This window comes from Grammomys surdaster, unplaced genomic scaffold, assembly GCF_004785775.1.
Source record: "Grammomys surdaster isolate TR1022 unplaced genomic scaffold, NIH_TR_1.0 126178, whole genome shotgun sequence".
NCBI classification, from domain to species: domain Eukaryota; kingdom Metazoa; phylum Chordata; class Mammalia; order Rodentia; family Muridae; genus Grammomys; species Grammomys surdaster.
This window is the reverse complement of record NW_021620984.1, coordinates 3,127,259-3,134,326: the sequence shown is the minus strand read 5'-3', so window position 1 is coordinate 3,134,326 and position 7,068 is coordinate 3,127,259. Positions and strand designations below refer to the sequence as shown.

The following is a 7,068-nucleotide window of genomic DNA, read 5'->3' as shown; positions in this document are numbered from 1 at the left end:
TCACAGTGGCCTGTGGAGGATATGCTACCCATAAGGAAATGACCCCTGTACAAAGAAAGAAAATGTGATATTTCTTTCTAGGTTGCATTTTTTGAGAGGAAAGAATTGGCATTTTTGCTATAACGATATACATAAAAAAACTGTGATATATATATGCACATATATGTGTGTGTATGTATATATAAACATATGTGTATGTTTTTATAGATCATATATGTATATATGTATTTTAAAATATATATGAATGTCAACATTTTCAAAATGTTATTGTCTTCATTGTGAGATTGCTTTCCCAATGATAAATATGAGTTATGTATATTAAATAAAAAATTGATTCTTAAGAGTTTTTGCTGGAATTAATAGTAACCATAAAAGATGATGGGACAGCAAAAGCAGGCTTACTTCTCAATGTCTTTAAAACTACATATCATCTTTATATAGATTGAAATATACTTGAATTACTTTTAATTATATTGCTATTGAAAATTTGAAAGCACATAAAGTAAGTCCTTATTTTTGAGTCCAGTAGGAATGAGATTGTAGGGATGTTCTTTTACTTTAGAAAAATTAGAAAGATTTTAAAAGAGAGTTGAAAGTTTCATTCCTTATATAGATTCCTAATAAGCAGTATCTAATTTATGTGACATAGATTAAGATGGCAGAGATTTTCAGAACCACCAAACTATAATATAGTTATGGTTAATTCATGACATGAACAGAGGATACTATGGAATCTGTTTACATGTGGGGAAGCCAGAGATTAAAGAGAAGAGACTTTCATCCCCATTACACACAACACTCATGCTTGCTTCAAACTTAAATCTTTTTCTGTTATGGCTCTTAAGTATAAAACAGTTAATTCTGTGGATGGTACTGTCATGTTCAGAGTTTGATCTGCTTAAGTCTTTTACCATCCTATAGGGGTTAAAATACTCTCACAGACATAATAAAGTGAATGCATAGGATCGAATTAGAGGCAATATTTGTGAGAAACTGAACTTAATACTCCGTAAATCTAGATCTATGCTTGCTATTCTCGACACCAACCGATGATCCCTCTATTCTCTGTAGAGAGAAAATTATTGTTTTTGAAGGGTCCTGAAACATAAAGAAGATACTGTGGTGAAGAATTTTGGCAAGTATTTAGAAATGACTGACTGACTGCAACTACTCTGCAAATTACACCTGCTAGTCTTTGAGTAAGGTCGAAGCATTCATATTTGATTTACATTAATGTGTTAGATGGGATAAAAAAAATGCCCTGTAATTCTTGGATAAACCCCAGTTGATCATGTATAAAATTTTAAAAAAAGATTTCCATAAATAAAATTTGATAATATTTAGCTGACTGTCTCATGGCAGGTACTCATATCTACATCAATAGTTTTGGTTTATTTTTGTATGTTTGTTTTGGAACTAAGGAATTTATAAACTAGAGTAAGTTAGAAAGTGATGTCTTGTCTATCTTTGGACAGCTTTGTAAAAACCTACTCAATGACTTTTAAAATTGCTTTATTTGTTAAGTAGCATATGACAATGAAGTCATTTGGCCCCAGATTTTATTTCTGGTAGCTTTAGTTTCTAAATCCTATTCAGAGTTTCTGTTACTTCTTTATAGGGTTTCTATGTTTGATTTCTAGGAATTTTTCCAGTTTAAGGGACAGATTTATATGTATACATTTTATTCTTCATATATTTTGCTGTGATGAAATTAATTTATGTAATCAATGCAGTTGTTACATCTCAGTTCTGAGTCTAGTATGTAAATTTTATTTCTTATTTATTATGTGTTGAGATGGCTAGTTCTTGTCAACTTGGTATAAATTGTAGTTATCTCAGAAGTGATAACCTCATTTGCAAAAATGTCTCCTTTTCCATGCTGCAAGACTTCTGAAAGCCTATAAGGTATTTCACTTATTGATGTTTGATGTGGAATTATGCAACCCAGTCTCTTCTTGAATCCCTGGGCAGGTGGCCCTGAGGTACATAAGAAAGCAAGTAGAACAAACTAGGAAGAACAAGCCAGTTAGTAGCATTCTGCATGGTTTCTGTATTAGTTTCTACCTCCATGTTCTGCCTTGAGTTCCTGCTCTGAGTTCCTGCAAGGATTATGGATTAAAGGGATTAATGTAAAATAAGCAGCTGACTCTCCAACCTGTGTTTGCTCATAGTAGTGGTTCCAGCATAACTAAGATAGTTGATATTGCCCATTTTGCTTATTATTTCAAACAGCCCAGCACATATAAGTGACTTTACTCCAAATCGCTCTACTCTTCTCTATACCTTGCTTCATTTTGCTTGTGTAATTTCTTTTTCTCTGTGTTTTAACTTGAGTTGTCCCTTGTTTTACTAATATTTAAGATATAAGATGGAAGAATTGTTTCAAGACCTTTTTATTGGATATTTTATTTATTTACATTTCAAATATTATCCCTTTTCCCGGTTTGCCCTCTATAAAACTCCTATCCCATTCCCCCTCCCCCTGCTTCTATGAGGATGCTCCCACACACAACTGCCCACTCACTCCTACCTCCATGCCTTGATTTTTCTCTACACTGGAGCATTGAGCATTCACAGCACCAAGGACCTCGCCTCCCACTGTTGCTCAACAATGCCATCCTCTGCTACATATGCAGCTGAAGCCAAGTGTCCCTCCATGTGTACTCTTTGGTTGATGGTTTAGTCTCTGGGAACTCTAGGGGGTCTACTTGGTTGATATTGTTGTTCATCCTATGAGTTTCAAAACCCTTTATCTCCTTCAGTCCTTTATCTAACTCCTCCACTGGGGACCCAGTGCTCAGACCACTGGTTGGCTAGAAGCATCTGCCTCTGTATTTGTCAGGATCTAGGAAATAAGACTAGATATGGGTTATCTTCTACTAATTATTACTTCATCTTAAGATCTTTTTTGTTTTTCAACGTTAAAGACTGGATTTATTTGGAGAAAAACAAAAAACCCTCAACCCAAAGGATGGGGTTTTACATCTCAAGACATCTCCCAAGTAATGTCTACAGATTACAAATCATTTTCATAGAAGATATTTTTGTGCAAATTTTACATGTATTCAGGAGTGGGACATAAGTCAACCCTGGTTTTTTTGTTTTGTTTTTTAACAAAGGAGCAAAGAAAGAGTGTGAGACAAAACAGCTGTCTTTTGGATGTAACTATGTGGAAGGGAAATAGACATGAAGAGGGCAAACTACCTTCTCAATGTCTACATTGTTTTTAAAGCAATGGTTTTAAAAACCCCATTCAACTGTGAGTACCTCTGCAAAAGCCCACTTCCTAGCTACTAGCCAATCAAATCCACTGGAGAAGCGATGGCTGTGCCCACTGCTGCAGCACGGACATCAGTGCTCCTGCAAAGCAGGCTAGGGTTCGCACTAAGACCAAGGTATCTTCTGTCTGTAGGAACCTGACTACCCACAACACGGAGGCTTACCATCTTTGGAGCTGACCCCTACAAAGGTGCACATCAAAACAGACAGGACAACCTACAGTGTTACAAGAGGAACCAGAACCTTGTTCAATAGTTCTTTGCATTATCCTTTATTCTTGAGGGGAGTAAAGAACCCAAACCTCCTAAGCAGAAACCACAGTCTAGGTCACATACATTATAAACTCAAGCACTGGCATGGGGTTCCAGAGAAGGAAATTTATAGAAACCTTAAAACACCCAAATCAAGGCTGAAGAATTCCAACTCACCTCATTTACAGACCTCCATTCACCACCCAACCCCATGCATTAGGGATGAAAGCAGCAGGATCAGGCAAATAGGGGCAGGAATCAAAGAGCACAGAGCTGGTTTGCTTGAGAAAAACAGAGTCCTCACCTCAGGCATAGTTTCTTGTGGTCTGTGGGAGGTGTGTGACTCACAGACATCTTTAGGAGGCTAAGTGTCATCAAGAACATAAGATGACTAGAGTGACAAGGTTTTCAAAGAATGGAAATATTCGAACCTCTAGAAAGGACAGTTTAGAAGGGGCAAAACCAGGATCCACAAGACTAGAACTTGTCACTACCTGTAAGTGCTTCCTCATCCAGACTGTTCTATTCATGTGTTTCCTGGAGGTCACACCAATTCCCTTACTACCTGGTATAAAATATAATCAATCACCTCCCCAAGCTTTTCAAACCATGATTGAGTTTCCCATTCATTTTGGTCCCCAAGCAGTACTACTCATTAGTGGTCTGTAGACTCACTCCTAACTACCCCCTTGGGGAGTAAAAAAATAAAAAATAAAACAATTCCCCCTAGGCTGACCCGGTTGAAGTCAGAACTAAAGTAGAGTGGCTGGCAGCCTCCCGGAGACTAAAACAGTTTGAGAGACTAGAGCTACCTTTCTAAGGATGGGAAATTTATTCAGGTAATGTTTGGAATTTCACAGGTGCCACTTTAGGATAAGAATTACAAGATAGAAATCTCACTTCTTCCTTGCACCTTTCTCCGCTGCCTAACTGATGTGACTTCCTCTCTGTCGCTGCATTTCTGCTGAATGGAGCCCCAAGCACTAGTCACACAGGTAACTGCTTGGTATCAATCAGACACTCACAACTTTCCCAAAGTTAGGTAGCCACATCTCAGGCTACAGTGGTGATTCTCCAGTTACTTCAATACTTTAAAAGGCTGCAGCAGCATGCAAAAGAATTTCATTTCATTAAAAAAAAAAGTTTAGAAAGATCTTCAGGAGATGGCATTTTGCCTTGTCTGGAAAGAGGTTTGATTTTCTCTTGACTGTTCCGGGGTGGAGACTAGGAGAAAGCACAGGGTGTGGAGCTCGACTCAGTGCAGTCGTCTCCCTCATCCTCATCCTCACCGTCCACAGACAGAGCAGCATACTTGCTTGCAGAACTGAACTTGGAGGCTGGATTCTCTTCATGTTTCTTTGGCTCAGATGCAGATCTGGAGTCTTGATCTTTTTTGCCATCCTTCCTATCCAACTCCTTCCAGTGGTCTCTGTTCCCTCCATCCCCGGGACTACGGCTGGAGCTCCCAGTTTGGCCCTTTGTAGCACTCACCCCTTTGGCTTTATTTTCATCTTTCCTCGATGGCCCTTCCTCAGAGACCTGAGCTGGAGCTACCTTCCCTCCACCACTTGTAGGGGACGGCTACTCTGTGTCTGCGCTCTAGGATCGATCGAGCAGGAGGTTTAGAGCTTCGCTTCACCCACGCATTCTCCTTTGGTGGAGGGGCTGGCATTATCTTTAGAGGCTGGTCAGGTTTAGGAGGCTTAGAGGTTGGAGAGTGACAGGCTTCTTCTTTATTGAGGGTTTCATTTACTAGAGACTTCTCACTCTCCTTCACGTATTTCCGTCAGATGTGGCCGAGGTCCCAGTCTGCAATGACTCACTTCCTGTCCTCGACTGTTCTCTTTCCTGAGTTTCATCACTGCACCAACTTGGGTGTCTATCCCAGGGCCGGTGGCCTAGTTTTGGCTCATCCAGCTGACACTGCAGCTTCTCCTGCTCCTTCTGTAGCGGTTCCTCAACTTCTCTTTCTCTAGTAGCTGTGTCAACAGGCTTTGTCCCTTCAAAGATAGAAGCTGTTCGGCTGGATTGGGAGGTACTAGCAGAGGAATCATCTTCTTTAGGAGTACTCCGAGCCTTTAGATTCAGTTTGGGTCTTTGGGGGGGACCTCTGTCATCGTGCCTATAATCTTCCCTGGAGCTCCCCTCTGTCATATCGGTCTTCATAGAGGTCCTCACCTCTTCTGTAGTCGTCATCCCTCTGGTACTCACTCCCAAACGCTCTTCTGCCACTGCCTATCCTGGAGTCATAGCCTCGGTCATAGTCTCTGCTGCCTCGGTCATCATAGTGATCCGGGCCTCCATAGCGGTCCATGTCTCTGTGTGAGCCGTCCAGATATCTGTCCCTATATCCATCCCGATATCGGTCTGAATCCTAACGATCTCGATACTTATCTCCATAGCTATCGTCGCCTTTTCTAAGTGGGTAGTCATCAAAGCTGTCTGTGGCAGGATGGCCCTCCAGTCTATGTCTGTTTTGTCAGAATTCCAATTTCTATCTCTATCTCGACCAAAAGAACGGGTCATCCCTGTCTTTGTCCTGTGCTTGATCAGCAACATCCACTCGAATTCTCCTGTTACCTAGAGACTCTTCACTGAGACTCAGAGCGCTGAGCAGAGAATCCAGGTCCTCAAATTCTGCAATGCCGAAACATTTCAACCTGTTTGGATTGCTGGGTTCACGTGGTAAGTGTACGGCACTGATATTTAATCCTCTAAAGAAATCCTTAACGGAGTCTTCTGTCACATCATAGGGCAGATTCCCTAGGAAAGCAGTGTAGGGTGGCGACTTGGGAAGAAGGCTTTGGTCAATATTGGGTTCCCAAGCAGCCAGTAGAGCAGTGGGAAGGATGGAACAGTCAATTGGAGGTGCCCTGTACACATCATCATCTTTACTATGCCAAGTTGTTGACACATCTCCCTCTAGATCGTCTATTTCATCAGTCCAGCTGACTGGTTTGGGGACATATGTGCTTCCTCCACCAGTTCCCCCATGCTCAGCTAGAAAGTCTGTTAGGGAGATGGTCCTCCCCTTCTTATTCTTCTTTTATGTTGAGGCCGCCATGTTGGGAGAGGGAGAGAGAACTCAAAGGCTCATCTCAAGACCTTAAAAGACATTTTGTTGTCATTCATCACAACGAATTTTTTGCTTCTTTTTTCATGTTGATTATTTTAATTTCTTTAGATCTTCATAGTTCAGAATTTTTATTTTTTATCTCATTTTTGGTGGAGAGCATGCTTTTAATAGATACAATAATTTTGTATTCGATGAATCTCTTTTTCCCATGAATCTCACCATGGGTTAACTCTAGAGATTAATTAATATTTACTTGAGGAGACTTCCTTTTGATGATCTTGCTTAGAGAACAGTGTGTGTAATTGTACTTATTGTATCTTCCTAATGAATAGACATTTTCATTATTACAAGTCACGCTTTTTTTTTCTAATAGTAAAGTTAATAATGCCTTTTCTTATGTGCCAACTGCTGTAGTACTAGACAAGTTTTAATTTTGTTTTTGAAATTATACTATAATTATAA

General features: G+C 40.0%; 1 pseudogene; it reads right to left on the bottom strand.

Moving 5' to 3' along the window:
• Window positions 1–4,744: 4,744 nt before the first annotated feature.
• LOC114612706 lies at window positions 4,745–6,594 on the bottom strand (annotated as a pseudogene).
• Window positions 6,595–7,068: the final 474 nt, after the last annotated feature.